The 18,806-nt window shown below is 39.1% G+C and overlaps 1 long non-coding RNA gene across 1 annotated transcript in view; it reads left to right on the top strand.

Moving 5' to 3' along the window:
- Positions 1-18,806, top strand: part of LOC126469608 (uncharacterized) — a 229,759-nt gene that overhangs the window by 164,531 nt on the left and 46,422 nt on the right. Inside the window, exon 2 of the long non-coding RNA XR_007586026.1 lies at positions 18,649-18,757. This is a non-coding gene — a long non-coding RNA (uncharacterized LOC126469608). The remainder of the gene's footprint in view (positions 1-18,648; positions 18,758-18,806) is intronic.

Genomic DNA, 18,806 nt, shown 5'->3' with positions numbered 1-18,806 from the left:
GTGAAGTTATAAATCTTTGGTGATACATGATATTTATAGTCTCTATAGTTCATGAAGCAAGTTATTGATTCCATAGCGCGATGAACATACGTGGAATGTTTTGTATTGTGAAATAAGTTATGTGTGTACATAAAATATCCAATCAAATATAAGATCTGATACAACCAGCATCTTGGCTACACCTCAGCAGAAAATCGAATCCTTCTCCATTTCCTTCTCCATTTAAGCCGTAGAAAAAAATACTAGTAGCTTGACCCTTACCCAAAACCACGCTGCCTTCAGGTGGTAATCAATACTTTCAACATTTGGCAAAGACGTAGTGAGGAAATTACTAAACACGGTGGGGTCTATTATAAGACTGACATTTCTGACACGCGCACTGCTCTTGAATCCAGAACAGTAGTCGATTCAGGTGCTTTTTTATTATGTCATGAAATATTGGAAAGCTAGGGAACAATTTTCCTCGACATGGACGCCATGAATTCGTAAAGAGTAAAAATGGCTGACGGCAGCGCTGGAGCTAATAGGCCCCCGAACACCGGTTTCTATGTTTGCTTTTAACATGCAGGAAGGTTTCAGATAAGCCGATGTACTGACTTCAAACCATGTAAGGGTATGTTGAACTTTAAAAGTTTTCAAACTAAGAAAGAAAGGCATGAGAAATCTCTGAAATGTTGTCGTAGATATTTTCTGAAATCCCTCCTGTACAAGAACGTAGTGTGGTTTCTTTATATCCTATATATGTATATATTTCCTTAATAGTGCTAATTTAAATGCTAATGTTTGTAATTTTTTTATACCATACTACTGCATGAATCCGAAATGAAATGAGCATGCAGAATTTCATCTTTCACAAAGAAAGAAAATAAGTCGTAATACTCACATAAATGAAAGTTGCTGAAACTCTGTAGGCCATCATTATGACTTATTTAAAAAAACATAGCGTAATAGAATGCGTTTCTTTCCTTATGAATCTGCTCTGCACCTTCACTCAAACCAATAAATATGATAAATTCTGACTCACCTTTTCATTTGCAATACTGCTACCACTAAGAAATGATAGTTTCAGTGCTTTTGTAATCCTCATCTAAATATGTTTCTTTTACTGTCGTCGAAAATAGTATGCCTTAATTAATTGTGATTAAGTAGGGTTTTTTGCGTCTTGTCAGCACAATGACTGAAAACACAATGATATTATCACTCGTCTTCGTCTAGGAGATGGTAATCAGCAAGCGTAAGTATTGTAACAGTTCTGATACTAAATGTAACACTTCTGCTACTAAATGAAACTGAGTTTTATCTTTTGATGCTAGTCAGTGGTCAGGATGAGCATTACTGCAATAGGCAATTCATTCTAAAGCATTATGTCAGGGTGAAAAGCTAAAATTACTTTTTCTCTCTTAACAACATGCGGGCATGGTGGGTTCTTCCTTGGCTCGGGTATGAGGTAGAATGAAACAGCATTTTTACACAAGATAACTTTTATTGCAAGTTTCGTACAACTGTTTCCTTACTCGATGTTCTGGCTCGGAGAACGGCAGCTGTGTCATTTGCGATGCTTTCTGCTGCGGCAGTGGCGGCGTCTGATTACGCGTGGCAGTGTGTATCTCGTGTCACCGTCTCGCCCAGCTGACTGGAGACACGCAGAGCGAGTTGGCCCGTTTAATTATTGCGAGTGAAGTTGTGCATCGGATGGTGATACCTTGGATGTGGCGTCCCAGTGTTTCTCTTCTCTAAGCGGCCGCATGTGTTGTGCGTCGGCCAGCGGAGCGGCGCGGCGGGGGAAGGCCAGTGTCCCGGACTCGAACAACGGACTCCCGCTTGCCAGTCTTCGGCTGTCAGATCTTCATCTCAGCTCACAGGTGACTGCTGATGGTAGGCCGTCTTCTTCCCATCCTCACGAATGTATGTAAAACTCAGTCTTCAAATACCTTTTAACTTCTGTCTTCTGGCGCCGAGGCTGCTGCTTGGTATTCTATTACAGCGGTGGACTTGGTGCGCCTGTGTATGATGTAGTCTCTTCTTGCATGACGGTCTTCAGCACCGAAACTGACTGAAAACTACTGCTACTCTTCTCTCCTTTTCTTCTTCCTCCGTCTGTCAGTCTCACTGCATCTTGCGTATTTATTCAGTTCAGTTTACTGGAGGTGAACGACTTCACGGTCATTGCCTCTTCTGTCATGTTGAAAAGTTCCTTGAAGTATTTTCTTAACGTCGGTCATTGGCTCTTGGAATGTAGACGAGGGCCTTTGATCACATGTGACAACTGAGAAACACGTGAGCCGGTCATTGCCTCTTCTGTCATGTAGGAAAGCTTCTCGAAGAATCTTCTTAACGACGGTCATTGGCTCTTGGAATGTAGGCTAGGGCCTTTGCTTGCATGTGACAACTGAGAAACACGTGAGCCGGTCAGGCGATGACCTGACGCCTGAATCGACAGTGTCTGCTTATGTGGAACTTGCTGACTTCATGGTGATTGTCTCTTCTGCTCTGCTGTTCTGCCCGCTGTTTGCCAGTGTGTAATTCTTCTAAACTAAACTAAGTTTTTCATCTATATTCTAATTTCTACTTGACTTTGATTTCACTAATTTATTTACTTAAATACCACTCAACATTCCTCCACCCTTCGGAGAAATTCGCCCTCGAATTTACCACTCAACATTCCTCCACTGTTCACAAGGCAAAAGCACTAACACAAGCAATGAAAACTCTCGACCTAGAGGATTACACACGCTTCACATTAAGTATGTTGATAATACTTTAGGACTTTACTAAAGCACTGTACGCTCATGAATCACATAGTTCACACATAAATGGTTACAATAAGTGTAACAAATCTTGATGACAATGAATAAACAAAATTAGATTTTTCACTTAGAAAATTACATAGCAACACCTGTTTACCCTATATTAATGCAAGAATATCTATTCTACAGTATTGTTTATTTTAACATGAGACTGTTTAATAAAGACAGAAGTACAATAAACAAAATTAATACACTAATGCTCAAAAGTAACCACTGAAGTACACCAGTTAATGAGTGTGGTATCCAGTTAACAGGGATTTGATGAAGTGGTATATTATTATTTGTCTTATTTTTCATCTTAAATAAAAGAAAACTGTACAAAGCGGAAACACCAACACAAAGGTTCCAGATATACCCGTCCCTAGCATTATAATTTTAGTTTTGTGTTCACCTTTTAATTTTAAGACATGTTGCATCATAACAATGGCATCAATTTTACCTTGCTGCGAGTTTATAAACATATCTAATGACTTCAGAAAGGAATTGTCAAGGGAGTTATTGGGGTAGGATAGGGTTTGTGTAGGAAATGCTTTGCATGGCACTTTCTGAAAAGAGCAAACAACATGGTTATGAACCTACCAACCTAGTAAAAACAAAAACAAAGAAAAAAGGAATACATTTTTAACTACAAGATCAACATGTTTCTATGATCAACTTTTTTTTCTTAAAAAATAAACCATTACCATTTATTTATTAACTATTTACATTTGTATATTATCCACAGTCTACAATGATTCCACTAGGACATTTGCACCCTTGGTCAAAGACTGTACGGTGCCATGTGTGTACGTTGTGCTGGCGTGGCCACTCTTTTTCCTTTTCGGACACTTCCTCCACCCTTCGGAAAAGCAGACACTATTGTTGAAGGAATTACATCTGCAGCGCCCTTAAAAGGTTTTAAGCGACTTGCATGGACAATAGTAGTTCGGGTGGGCAGTTGCAGTTTAACGTTGACTGGTGACGTGATCTCAATAATTTTATAAGGACCTCTGTAGTTTGTTACAAATTTTTTCGTTTTTCCTTTCGCAGTGTATGGGGTTGACAGCATCACCCACTGACCGAATTTGTAATTTGGATATTTAGCTTGGTCATTACCTAATCTTTCCTGCCGTTCCAAAGCCTTTGTATTAGACTTTTGAACCTTTTTCCATACATCCTTCATAATTCGACTTAAATCTCTTACTGTTCCTCCGACTTTTCCGTTTTTCTGCCTGATTGCATCAAAAGGGGACGGCATTTTTCTCCCAAAGACCACTTCATAAGCTGACATGCCAGTTGCTTCATGCGTTTTGGCGTTGTATACCGACACGATTATTGGTAAATACGTATCCCAATTAGAATGTTGTTCGTTAATACAATAACTAATCATCTTGCCAATTGTCTGATGAACTCTTTCTGTGTGTCCGTTGCACTCAGGGTGTAACGGAGTTGTGCGTAATTTACGCATTTTTAGTAAGTGGCATAGCTGTTTAATTAATTCAGACATAAAATTAGATCCCTGATCTGTGATAATATCTTCAGGTACGCCAAATTTAAGTATCCAGTTGTTAACTAAAGCTTGGGCAACTGTATTTGCTTGCTGATCTGGGAGACTCACCATAGCTAGATAGCGTGAAAAGTGACCTATAATTGTAACAACATACTTATTACCAGCAGGTGTTTTATGAAATGGCCTGTAGAGATCCAGTCCACAGATTTGAAATAGACATAAAGCCTCGTGGACCCCCTGTAGGGGTATTTTTGAATGAGAAAGTTCAGCTCGTTGTGCGCACGCAATGCAATTACGAACGTACTCCGCAACATCCTGCTTACTTTTTTGCCACCAAAATCGCTCTGCTATGCGTCTTTCGGTTGTCCGCTGTCCACCGTGTCCTGCAAGGATATGATCGTGGGTCTCTGCCATTATTTCTTGTCTGAGGTGCTGGGGAACAACAATTCTCGGTCCAACTTTTGTTTTACGGCATAATACACCATCTTCAAAGCAAAATTGTTTTTGAGTTGCGTATTTTTTGCATTCTGTATCCTCATCTTGTGCCTTTCTCCAGTCCTCAGTATCTCGGCCTGTTGTTTCCAAAAGTAGTATTTTCCGAGTTAGTCAATCTGCATTCGTGTGTTTTTTGCCTGGTTTATGGATAATTTCGAAATCCATTTCGGAAAGACATAGGACCCAATGGGTGAGACGACTAGATGGATCCTTTAACCCAAGCAACCATTTTAAAGCTGCGTGGTCTGTAATAACCTTGAATTTCCTACCATACAAGTAGCATTTAAAGTATTTGATGCCATAAATAACACTTAACAGTTCTTTCTCCTTTGTGGAATAATTTCTTTCTGCCGTTGTTAGTTGTCTCGAAGCGTAGGCTATGGGGTGTTCCGCGCCATTAATATTCTGACTCAAAACAACTCCTACTGAATGACCACTTGCGTCACAGGATAAAACAAATTCTTTATTATAGTCTGGGTAGGGTAATACTGGACTGTGTGTTAACTTATCTTCAAGGGTTTGAAATGCTGATTCACAATCTTCAGACCAATGAAATTTTGCACCCTTTTTCAATAATTGGGTTCAGGGTCGGGCAATTTCAGCAAAATTGTGAACATATTTTCGGTAATACGATGCGAGACCAATGAAACTTTGTACTTCCTTAACGCATTGTGGTGTTGGGAAGTCCTTAACTGCCGAAATTAATCGAGGACCTGTATTAATTCCTTTTTCACTAATGACATGCCCTAGGTATGTAACCTCTGTCAATGCAAAACTACATTTTTCCATATTTAATGTTAATTTAGCTTTTCTACGTCTCTGAAAAACATTACGCAGATGCACAGCATGTTCATTAATGTCTTTGGAGAATACAATAATATCGTCTAGATATACACAACATTGCTGAGTTTTAAGTCCTCGCAATACTCCATCGAGTAGTCTTTGAAAAGTTGCTGGTGCATTTTTCAAACCGAAAGGCATTCTTTTAAATTGCCAGTGGCCTCCAGGGGTAGAAAATGCTGTTTTATGCCTATTTTCAGGTGCAACTTCCAATTGATGATATCCGCAACGTAAATCGATTGTTGAAAAGTATTTACTGTTGCCCAAACTGTCAATGATATCTGTAGTGTTTGGAAGAGGATAAGCATCTGAGATAGTTGGTTTGTTAAGGTGTCTGTAGTCACAACAGAATCTATATCTTTTCGTACCGTTGGGAGACTTCTTTGGAATAATTACAAAATTTGAATTATAAGGCGAATCAGAATATTCTATAATTCCATCTTTTAGATGCTGTTGCCGGCCGAAGTGGCCGTGCGGTTCTAGGCGCTGCAGTCTGGAACCGCGAGACCGCTACGGTCGCAGGTTCGAATCCTGCCTCGGGCATGGATGTGTGTGATGTTCTTAGGTTAGTTAGGTTTAACTAGTTCTAAGTTCTAGGGGACTAATGACCTCAGAAGTTGAGTCCCATAGTGCTCAGAGCCATTTGAACCATTTTAGATGCTGTTCTAAAAATTCATCCAGTACTGGCTGTAAGTGATGCGGAACTCTATAAGGCTTCCTATAAACCGGGGGGCTATTTCCCGTTGGGATCCTATGCTGTGTGATATCTGTTGCTGGCAGTGGACCTTCTGCATTAAATAAATCTTGGAACTCAACTAAAACTGCTTCTATCGTGTCTCTGTCATTTCCTTTCAAATGCTCAATCTTCTGGTGTAATGCGGTTTTATAGGCATCTGGTTTCTGACCATCAGTAATATCTGACCAAATGAAATTTTCTTCTTCAAAAGTACTGACTGTAGCTACTAATATTCCCTTATGTAACTCTTTGTCCTCCATTCCGAAATTGTCAATATGTACCGGTACTTTTCTTTCACCCTCAACGTCTTGAACCCGTACAACACTTCTACGTAGAAAACAATGTGATTCACCTAATTCCTCATTTTCCTCTAATGGCTCTATTAAACATATTGTATCTGTAGGTACCTCGGGGTCAACGGTCATCCTGAAAAGTTTTCCTGAGCCAAATGTTATCTTATCCCGCGAATCAACCTTCAAGGACGTTGCATGCAGTGTAGTTGATATCGCCTTCCGGCTGGGGAAATCTTGCGGCAGCGGGCCCTTTGCAGCGGTGTCACCTAGCTGACGCACTATTCCGCTATGTTCTACAATTTGCTGTCTGAGGTCGATTTTAGCGTGATGTTTATTCAGGAAATCCAGTCCTGGGATCGCGTCGTACCCGTCAGTTACCTTTGTTACCACTTCTACATCTTCTTGAAATTGTACACCGTTAATATAGAAAATCAATTATGTACTTCTAATAACTTCACTGTACGTCCTCCTACCCCACTCAATCTATACCTTGAAGGGTCATATTTCCTTTCTCCAATACATTCATTACTCACTATTGATACGTTTGCGCCTGTATCCACCAGTATCCTTGCCTCTTTATCTTGTATGGTAGCAGATAACCAGCATTCCGCCTTCACAATCGCCTTAATGGCATGAAATTTTATTGGGAACGACTGGCGGCGGCTCCGACATTCCCGTTTGAGTTTAACTGATTTCTATTTCCAAAAACTTTCTTAGACCTGTGTTCCTTGAATGTGTGACCTATTGTTCGACAATTAGTGCATTTAGGTTGTCTGCAATTTTTTGCTATATGTCCCTGTCGATCGCACCTAAAACATCGTACTCCTGCTGTAAATACATTTCGCTTCTGCTTGTATCTGGTGGCAATGTCTATTTCTTCGAAAGCCGTCGCCACAGATACAGCTTCTGCTAAATTTTTAGGAAACTCTACCCTGACACGACGGGACGTTTCAGGAGGTAACCCACGTAAAAATGTATCCAGAGCTCTGTTTTCTGCCTCTTGTAAAATAACTTTATTTACTTCATCACTAGTTGTCAACTGATTGGCGTTAATATTAACTTTTCAAATCCTATCTACAAAGCTATCTAACGACTCGTTTTGCCTGTGAGTGATAGTGTTTAACTGTTCCCTATAAAATCTACTGCTGTTCTGTTTTTGAAAACGTGTAAGTAATCCTTTCTTCGATTTCTCAAATGTTGAAGCATTCCGTAATTATTCATAGTATAATACGTGTGCTTTAGCCTCTCCTATCAATCTTAACTTTGTCATTTGTATGATCTGTTCATCTGACCATGATTCTAACTTTGCAGCTGCTACGAAATCGTCAAAAAAGGCTGTTATGTCATCGCCAGGATTACCTGAAAAAGAAGTTACCAAGGCTGCTGCTGAGGATTCTAGGGTGGGAAGGATTGAACTGGTTTGCCTAACCTCACTCAACTGTTTAAATAATCCATTAATATCACTTTTAAGCTGTGCTATCTGATTAACTAAGATCTGAATAGCTTCCTCAGTAGAAACCGCTTGTGGTGCTGACTATGACTTTCTACGATTTAGTGTCATCATTTTACAAACTGTTAGTTACACAATCTTACTACACTGAATGAAAAAGATATTTAAATATTTTCGACAAACTCTTAAAATCATGAGAGAAATACCCTTCTAAATAAAGAAAATATTACGACTGCTGTGCAAACCTATACCCTTTCACACATTAAAAAATACTAACTGTGGACCTTTGGTGACTGTCCTTCACACCTCATATTGAGCGAAAGGTTTTTTCTCTGACACCAAATGTGACAGTTCTGATACTAAATGTAACACTTCTGCTACTAAATGTAACTTAGTTTTCTCTTTTGATGCTAGTCATTTGTCAGGATGAGCATTACTGCAATGGGCATTTAATTCTAAAGCATTATGTCAGGGTGAAAATCCTAAAATTACTTTTTCTCTCTTAACAACATGTGGGCAGGGTGGGTTCTTCCTTGGCTAGGGTATGAGGTAGAATGAAACAGCATTTTTACATAAGATAACTTTTATTGCAAGTTTCGTACAACTGTTTCCTTACTCGATGTTCTGGCTCGGAGAACAGCAGCTGTGTCATTTGCGATGCTTTCTGCTGCGGCAGCGGCGGCGTCTGATTACGCGTGGCAGTGTGTATCTCGTGTCGCCGTCTCGCCCAGCTGACTGGAGACGCGCAGCGCGAGGTGGCCCGTTTAATTATTGCGAGCAAAGTCGTGCATCGGATGGTGATACCTTGGATGTGGCGTCCCAGTGTTTCTCTTCTCTAAGCGGCCGCATGTGTTGTGCGTCGGTCAGCGGAGCGGCCCGGCGGGGGAAGGCCAGTGTCCCGGACTCGAACAACGGACTACCGCTTACCAGTCTTCGGCTGTCAGGTCTTCATCTCAGCTCACAGGTGACTGCTGATGATAGGCCGTCTTCTTCCCATCCTCAAGAATCACTCGAGTATGTAAAACTCAGTCTTCAAATACCTTTTAACTTCTGTCTTCTGGCGCCGAGGCTGCTGCTTGGTATTCTATTACAGCGGCGGACTTGATGCGTCTGTGTATGATGTAGTCTCTTCTTGCATGACGCTCGTCAGCACCGAAACTGACTGAAAACTACTGCTACTCTTCTCTCCTTTTCTTCTTCCTCCGTCTGTCAGGCTCACTGCATCTCACGTATTTATTCACCTCAGTTTACTGGAGGTGAACGACTTCACGGTCATTGCCTCTTCTGTCACGTTGAAAAGTTTCTCGAAGAATCTTCTTAACGACAGTCATTGGCTCTTGGAATGTAGACGAGGGCCTTTGCTCACATGTGGCAACTGAGAAACACGTGAGTCAGTCAGGCGATGCCCTGATGGCTGAATCAACAGCGTCCGCTTATGTGGAACTTGCTGAATTCATGATGATTGTCTCATCTGCTCTGCTGTTCTGCCCGCTGTTTGCCAGTGTGTAATTCTTCTAAACTAAACTAAGTTTTTCATTTATATTCTAATTTCTACTTCACTTCGATTTCACTAATTTATTTACTTAAGTACCACTCAACAGTATATGCATCGGCAGACATTTGAATTATCCACGCTGTGTCTCTTGTGTAGGGAGCATAAATTGCTAGACTCTACACGTAATCTATTTCCCTCATAAACCTTGTATTTTAAATATTGTTTGATAGAGACAACCGAAGATTATTGGTGAACTGTACTACAAGAACAGCGGTCATCATAATTCCTGTTCCCCAAAAAATTAGTACATTTATACTTCAATTTTTAAGATTATTAAATGCGCCTGATGTTTTACACTTGAAAGGGGTTTAAGAAAAAGCTGTTTTATATAGCTATTTCATTATTTAGAAATGTCTTCAATCTCTATTTAAAATGTCATTAGCATTCTTATGAAGCTTTCGTAATAAATATGGCAGCAGAACAACCGGAAAGTGAAAAAACAACATCTCATCGTTATGTAGAATGCATAAGCATTTGTTGTTGAGATGTAATCGTTGCTTATATTGTGGCTCTTATTTTAATTCCCCTGAGAGGAATTTCAACATATGAAACACTTAAGTAATAACACCAATGTTTATTCCTTTAAATATATTTTTGCATTACTTAAATTTTTGACGTTTGGATGCACCATTCATCTTATACTGACAGTCATCGAGCTGAAATTTTATATGGTCTGATATAAAAGGCTAGCAAGGATATTGGGTCTGTGAAAGTGAGTACAAGGAAAATGAAACGGAAATACAAGTTTATTAAAAGTGATCTTCTAAGACATCAATATCGTGTGAATTTCTGGCAGAATCTTTACCTCAAAATGGAGACTGGTCGACTGTAATCCAACAAACGATAACTTAATTTCACTGGTAACTGTCTGAATATCTTGCTTATGGGGACTAGAAATGTTTGCTAGTTTCATCTCATAATGGTTATGATCTCATATGAGAAAAGACAGTTTTAATTACAAGATTCTGTGACTATGGAATACAAAAAGGAATCCATAGTTGTTGCCAGTGCCCTAGTAGCAGTGTGAAACATCCTCAGATTTGCTGAGGAAATGAGAAATGAAATGAAAAAAATAACCACTACTAATTTTTTGGAACATTCACCGCTTTAATCACTTATTTCGTACCTATTGCAAAAGACCGTAGGTATATTACGAAGACCAGGAAGGCTGCATGTTTTCCTTGCCAAAAGTACAAGTTTTAGATATATTTTACGTGGAAAGTACTTATGATATAATTAGGAAATTCTTGCAGCTTGGTACAGGCATTATTCAGTATTTGAAAATGCTTTGGGGTAATGGACTGTAACATGAGAAATTAATATTTTTATCTGAATACTAATATTTTAACAAATAATATCACGTAGAATATCTCATAACGTTTTCCTGTAACACGAAATTCAGCCGAAACATTTTAAAATAGTAAACATACAAATTACAAGTGCCTGTGAAAGTTTGAGCACAGCATTTATTATAGTTTTGCAGAAAATGGTACTTGTAATTTAAAAATGTAAATTTGGGAAACGAAGCTTTAAAATCTTTTATCTGTTTAGAATATTCCAGCTGCATAGGTTGGATTTTCAAGGTCTTCGATCTCATATAACCGTTTTATTTTTACACCTTTTGTGTAGAAGTTTGTTTTCATAATCATTTTGTACCCTTTCGTATTCTTTCTGAGTCTATTGCAGCCATGGATTGAATTGGGAAACAACCTGGTCTTAGTCCTAGCCTCTTTGGAACATCACACTTAATCATATGTCCTTTATTGTAAACAGCTACTGTCCCCAAAATGTAGAGCATGAATTTAAAGAAAAAGAGACTTCAAATTACATTATTCACACTTTCACTGCAATTTTGTGTTTTTCCATATCGACATTTTCCCAGTAATGTTCCATTTGATAATTTCTACGTATCGGCTTAATTTCTTCCATACCTGCTGCAGATGAATTATATTTGTGTTCATAGATTTCTCCCGTATTTTTCAATTTATTGTACTTACAAAATGACGATGGACCTATTGGACATAAACTATGCTCAGGTTTTGCATCTGTCGACATCGTATGAAAAAATAATCTCCAAATTGCCTACCTCATCTCACTTACACATTTGGTATTCCACCTTATACAAAGCGCATAATATCTCTGCAGTTTGTCTATGACACCATCTGTCAGAGGATTCCTACCTCAAAGAGGCTTTCCATCAGCAAGCTGCCTTCCTCCTACATTTGTTTTGGGCTGCCTCAGTCTTGACCCCATTCTCTTCTGAATATGACCTACACATCTAAGCTCTTTTACTAGGATGTCATTACCATAGGGTTTCAATTCTTCAATCATTAAGGAAACTGGCGTGTTCAACGTTGTACCATGAGACACACCTTTCAAAAATTTTCTTTGCCAGTTCAACTTCCATACCACCACTGCTTCCACTACAGTTAGCTTGATAGCGTTTAGAATGGTTATTTTTAAGTCTGCCAGGGCATCTGTAATATTTTGATATAATTACATCAATCATCTTTGCAGTGTCTCCACTAGTGGCTGTTACCACACCATTGAATGACTGATGCCTTCTCTTTTGCCAGGAGCCATCTAAGCCTTCAGTAAGGTCCATTTTGTTAACACTGTCATTGACACTAACAATTTCTTTAGCTGCTACCTGCATAGTTTCTTGTGCGATGTCTTCCACTACAAATCCTAACGTTTGAAAGCAAGTACTAAATTTTGTGGGAATTTTCATGAGGCCACACATCATTTGCCCTGCGGCTGCATCTTTTCCAATATAGAGAAGGGCATAAAGCAGTCTAAAATTAAGTTAAAATAACATTCTTGACTCACTTTGCACAGAGTGACAATTAGAGAATGATACTTTGTGATTACACATACAACATGATAGTATTACTTCACATACAAGACCAACTTATCACTTCATTTGAAGCTCAAGAACTTCTGATTACAATTCCTACACCTCACATAATCTTTAAAAATATCTGACAGTACACTTACGTTAAATATTTCATTTACATTGTTTTTATCTGTTTCCTGAGACAGCCGGCCGGAGTGACCAAGCGGTTCTAAGCGCTGCAGTCTGGAACCGTGCGACCGCTACGGTCGCAGGTTCGAATCCTGCCTCGGGCATGGATGTGTATGTTGTCCTTAGGTTAGTTAGGTTTAAGTAGTTCTAAGTTCTAGGGGACTGGCGACCTCAGAAGTTAACCCCCATAGTGCTCAGAGCCATTTGAACCATTTATTCTGAGATATTTTGTTGTAGCTGTCTTCAGTAGTATTCAGTTTCATCTTGGATGTACTGCCTCACTATCTGCTTTAGACCTAACCTCTTCATTAGCAGAAATCTTTTTCCCAACATACCTCTCCCCTCTGTCTTTCCGACTTTTAGATGTTCTATTACTGACTCGTGGTGTTTTCGCAAAAAAATTATATTCAAACAAGAATGTACCCACTCTGTGTACCTACTCAACACACTTCAAAACAAAACACCCAAAACCGCGCTCGAAAACCACACAACAACAAACTTATATATACAACTGCCTTATTTTCTGCCAGAGCTGCCAACCTCTTGGTGTTGGGTGTTATTGATCATAATTTCATCTTCATTGACTCGCAAGTCGCGGTAGTGGCGTCAACTAAAAAGGACTTGCAATGCGGCGGCCGAACTTCCCCGCATTGAGCCTCCCGGTCAACAATGCCATACGATCATTTCATTTTTTTCATTCTGTCGTACAATGGAAATCGTGCATTTAAGGAACATTCATTGCAAAAAGTGGTCGGGAACCAAACATTTTGAGCTTATTCAAGAAGCGAATCACTATGATATCTAGAACATAGATCCTAAAATTAACTACTGTATAATTTAATTTAATGTGAAGTACAGGTTCATTGCCTTTTAAAGGCGCTGCATGTATGAGTTCAGCCTAAGCAGGTGTTAATATAAAGTGGTTCATCTGTTTGTTGTACTTACATTTTGTAAGAGATTTCACGTGCTAAAATCTATCCACACCCGACATTCTGTCCCTTTCTTCATGAGCGGACGAGCCATGTACCTTCCATGAACTATTTGGTGGCAGATATCTAAGATACTTGTTGCTATGAAACCAGACTTAAATAAGGGAAGTTTAGAGCTAACTTCCGCTGTCTTGGGGTGTATTACAATAAAATTATTATATTAGTACAGAACACAATATTCATAATATTGTTTTGATGTTGTAAGAAACGTAAGTTATTATTTTCCATTAAAGCGTAAATCTGATCTCAGAATATCAGTATGTCTGATTCCTTCAGTGGCCAGTAGATTTCCAATTTTGAGTAGTTTATACAAAAGAAATCATTAGACACAACGTTTACTCATTCCACTTTAATTAAAGATTCGCGTTGCAATTTTTTTATGTTCCCTCTGTGGTTCTCTCGCAAAAAATCAAAAGGTATAAAATATATGTTATTGAAATTGACGAAGAGGCTGCGTGGCGATTGTTCCCACTTATTTCACTACTGAATTATTTGTACTTAGCTCTATATCCACAACCACCTTCAGCTGCCATCCTCATCCATAAGATGTAATCGTAACAACAAAGTGCAACAGTTTTTAAATGTTGGTGCAAATGCCCCAAGATTAGTCCACGTGACAGTAACATTAGGAATTCCTCCCGTGCGACAAACCCATCAACAAACGATAGGAAAATTTTTGGTGGTACTGATCAGAATAACAATTTCGATAAATGTGCCAATCGTTCTTTATTGGACAACAAAGATTTTAATATCAAAATATTTAAAGTAAAACTGTCGAAAATGATATTGAAAGCTCCGGTTTACAGGTCAGTACAGTTACTTGCGAAATATAAGAAACGAAAATTCGTATTTCTGACACCTAAAAAAATATTAATGGCTAGAGGCCAGTATGAAATGTACTCGTCTTTTCGTCCCATCACAGACTTATTCTAGGGCGACAAATCAGGTGAACAGGCAGATCAGACAAGGGTCATTACATTTTTGAAGGCGTTTTTGTTGTGAACACCAGTGTGGGCTCTTACATTCTCGTATTAGGATCCACAATATGGTACTCTGCTCATGATAGGTAATACAGCACCGATTATCATTTTTGTCGTACATTGGCGAGCATTCCTCGCAATACCAAAAGAGGGTGTTGGGGATACTTTGAGCCTACCTTTTGGAAATATCCTAATCTATTCTGGTGCTTTATATTTATAAGTTTTGTAAAAAATATTTCTTGTTTCTAAGGACTTCTTAGAGTCTATAGCCGTTTCAAATTTTTCAGTAAAACTTAACCCAAAAATGTAAGTGTTTGTAGAAAATGTGACTTCTTGCAACAAATGTCATATTCATCTGTTGAGTGTCAGGACCTTCTTACACATCTGTTACCATTTTAAAAGGTATGTTCTAACTTAAAATCAACAACAACTAAAAAATTTTCAATTTTTTCAAATGTTTTGTGGTGGTCATAAATCATCCCTGTACTCGGTGTGAACATTACAGAAAATGCGCTGGTGTTGGCCAAATTGTGATACACGATATTTTCATTTTCTGTACCATACTTATACATCAGTAACTGTCTAAAAAGTATGTTGTTAATAAAATTTGAATACTTTCATCGAAATGTGTTCCTATGCTTAGGTTTCTTGGCGGTGGGTACAAAGAACCTCTCCCTCGTCCCACCCCTTTCATGTTACATATTACGGAAAATGCTTTTTTATTGCTTCAACAATTACAAAATCCGTTTTGTTGAAATATGCAATAGCTCCCCTTACGACATTACCAAGACTTGGAGGGATATGTTTTGATCACCCTTGTTTGGATTTTGTGTACGAAGGTGCATAGCTTTTTACACAAATAAAGAGCCACAGAGCAAAGTTGCAGTTCATGAAAGTGAATAAGGTGAGTCGGTGCGAGAACGCAAACTTGATGGTGACAGAATGATTGTATAAAGTCCGTATGTCCTCTCAAAGTCGGTATCAGGGCAGCAAGTAATAGTGTATATAGCAATCAGTAGACTAATCAACTAGTGAGGTCACAGATTCCAGTAGCGATTCACGAGGATGATGTCAATCGTGTCTACGCTCAGAATGATATGTCAGTAGGGAAGGCGCAGGGCGCGCGAATTATCTCGAGTTGTCGGACCCCGTAACCTCTGAACCTCTGATACTCGCCACGTCGATATCTGCTCTGACGGAATCGATGTCCGTATCTGGACGATATACAAGAAAATGTGTCTTGAGAACCACTGCTTACTGTGGCATTTCATTGGATCATTTACGGACACGATAGTGCACATCTCAGCGCCACAAACAAAGGGGAGACTCATTGAAGAACACCACAGAATGCCACTCAAGGTACCTGTATATTCCAGCTTTACAATATGCAAGTTTATGCTGTCTATAGTATGGTATCAGTGGTAAACTCAGTACGACAATCCAAGATCTCACTCTAGCTTCCAGCAGTCTTTTCCCGATAGTTTGTGGCGGCACTCTGCCTGTAAAACCATGCCCTAATATCTGTTGTCCCGGGTCAATTCGTAGGTACTCGTTGTGTAGTCATAGCAATAAGGCGAACTGTCTGTGCGATCTATCGGAATGACGCTCGCTTGTCCATTATGTAAATAATTTCGCCTTTTTTCAAAGTTCGAAAGTTGGCCACATGTAGTACGTGCTTGGTCTCTGGGGCCAGCTGGAGTGGCCGTGCGGTTCTAGGCGCTACAGTCTGGAGCCGAGAGACCGATACGGTCGCAGGTTCGAATCCTGCCTCGGGCATGGATGTGTGTGATGTCCTTAGGTTGGTTAGGTTTAATTAGTTCTAAGTTCTACGCGACTGATGACCTCAGAAGTTAAGTCGCATAGTGCTCAGAGCCATTTTGAACCATGGTCTCTGGGAATGCTGTGGTGGACTATCCTCCTGAAAAGTTCAGCCATGATGTATGCCCATCAATATCTGTTTGTCTAAATGGTATTTTCCTGTACCGAAAATAAGGTGCCATAAAAATGAAGTTTTGATTTACACATCGCACAGGCGTAGAACACTTTGTATATTTGTGGATGTAGATGAAGAAGAGATCGGAAATACGGTTCTGAAGTAAGAAAATGACAGACATTAGATGGAAAAAGACATCTGCAGATGACGACGTTAATTCGTAGTTACTGAGAGTCTTGGCAGACCATACCATGACAAAATAATTCCACCTTATGTACTAGATGTATGAAACAAGCGAAATACCCTCAGATTTCTAGAACAATGTAAAAACTCCTGTTCTAAGGAAGTCACCTTGCGATAGATCTGACTAATAGAGATTCATCAGGTTAATGATACTGCTTGATAGTAACACGAATTAGTTGCACAAGAATAGAATGTCTGGTAGAAGCAGATTTCGGGGGAGATCACTTTGGATGGCCATGCTGACAAAGTATCGTAAAAGATTAACTAAGAAAGCAAAACTTCTGTTTACAACACTTGCAGATGGAGAGGAACCTCTTGCAATGTTGACTTGAAAACATTCTTCGAAATTCTTAAGGTACAAGAGATAAAATACCTGACGTTAAGGGCTGCATACAACTTTACAGGGTATCGTACTGCAGTTATAATACTCGATGGGCGCTAAAAGGAAGCAATAGCTGGGAGAGAAGAGTGACAGAGTTGCGTTTTAAATCTAATGTCTGTTTTATTTACTTGAATTGTTGAATGGGTTGTTTCCAATGGCTAATGAATAAACAATGTAAGAGTTTCCAGGGCTAAGGAATAATGACAATCACAAACGGCCAGTCTTTGAATAATTAGTAGCGTTATTAGGATTATATGAAAGCGTGGTATCTGTTCATTCGGAAATGCAGCTGACTGCAGTGATCCTCCTCAGTTTACGTTATTAGGATTGTTTAAAACTCAATCATCTTCGTGGACTTCTGAGCATCATTTCCAGACTTCTGTTATAGTTTCAGTTTCTCAAATTACCTGGTGCAAACAGGATTTCAAGCAAGCACGACCATAAAAATCTAGGAATATGTGTACGGAAAGGTATAAAATGTAACGACAACACAAAATTAGTCACAAGTGAGGAGGGTGGCAGACTGGGATCCATTGGAAGAATCCTCAGGAGAAGGGAAGCAGTTTACCAAACCCTGTTGCTCGTCAGTAAAGAATCCGTACTTGATACGACTAATAGAGGAAATATATATTATCCAAAGAAAGGCAGCACGTTTTGTTACAGGTTCATTCAGTAAGCGGGAAAGGGTCCGGGAGATGCTCAGACAACTGCAGCGTCTCACCATGCAAGGGAGACTTTCCCCATCATGGCTTTAATGTTAACGTTTTGAGAGCGTACGTTCCTAGAACGGTATACCAAAATATTGCTTTCTGCTACCTATATCCATTAACCTGGAAGATTCATTAAGGCCACAAATTATTTAACGTCACGTCTGCCCAAAAGATGGGATTTCTATTTAATGTCTTAGGCTGTCCGTCTTGGATCACACTCTAAAATTGTTATACACAGTGCACCCCATTCAGTTTCTAAATACATACCTTCATTTTCTCCCTTTTATTGACTGTTCAGATGATGTTTTCAGAGACTGTATCTCTAGTGGTTTACTGATTAGACCTTCTGGCAGGACAGCATTAGGTACTCTCCATCCATTGTGCGTAATTATAGTATCACTGTATTCGGGATCGATTATGACACAGTCTTTCTTAACAAGACTGATTCAGTATCTAATCTTAGAAGACAAATTCACAATTTTATTTAGTGCTCCACCATCACGTACAATGGATTAAATTTTTGATGTATTTCACCAACCATAATATTTCATTATGTTTGTAGATATGTTCTGTGATGTCTAAAACAAAAAAGATTTTAACATTACGTTTCTATGCACATTTCTTGAATGTAAAATTAATAAACTGATTGTTTCATTGTTAAATATCCTGAAACGATAGTAGTCAGCAGATAATATACGGAAATGTTTTGCCTTTCTTGCAGGCTACAGATTCAAGAAGTATACAAACGTTGCATCCGGCTGCTGCGTGCGTTGTATGTGCCACTGCCTGAAGAGGATAATACCAAGTCTATTACCCGTGCGAACAGACACGTGAGTATCCCTGAAAGTAATCCAATTTAATATACTTCATTTAGAGTAA

This window comes from Schistocerca serialis, chromosome 3 (genome assembly GCF_023864345.2).
Source record: "Schistocerca serialis cubense isolate TAMUIC-IGC-003099 chromosome 3, iqSchSeri2.2, whole genome shotgun sequence".
In the NCBI taxonomy this organism is placed as follows: Eukaryota; Metazoa; Arthropoda; class Insecta; order Orthoptera; family Acrididae; genus Schistocerca; species Schistocerca serialis.
The sequence above is the reverse complement of the archived record's forward strand: the minus strand, read 5'-3'. Positions and strand labels throughout refer to the sequence as shown.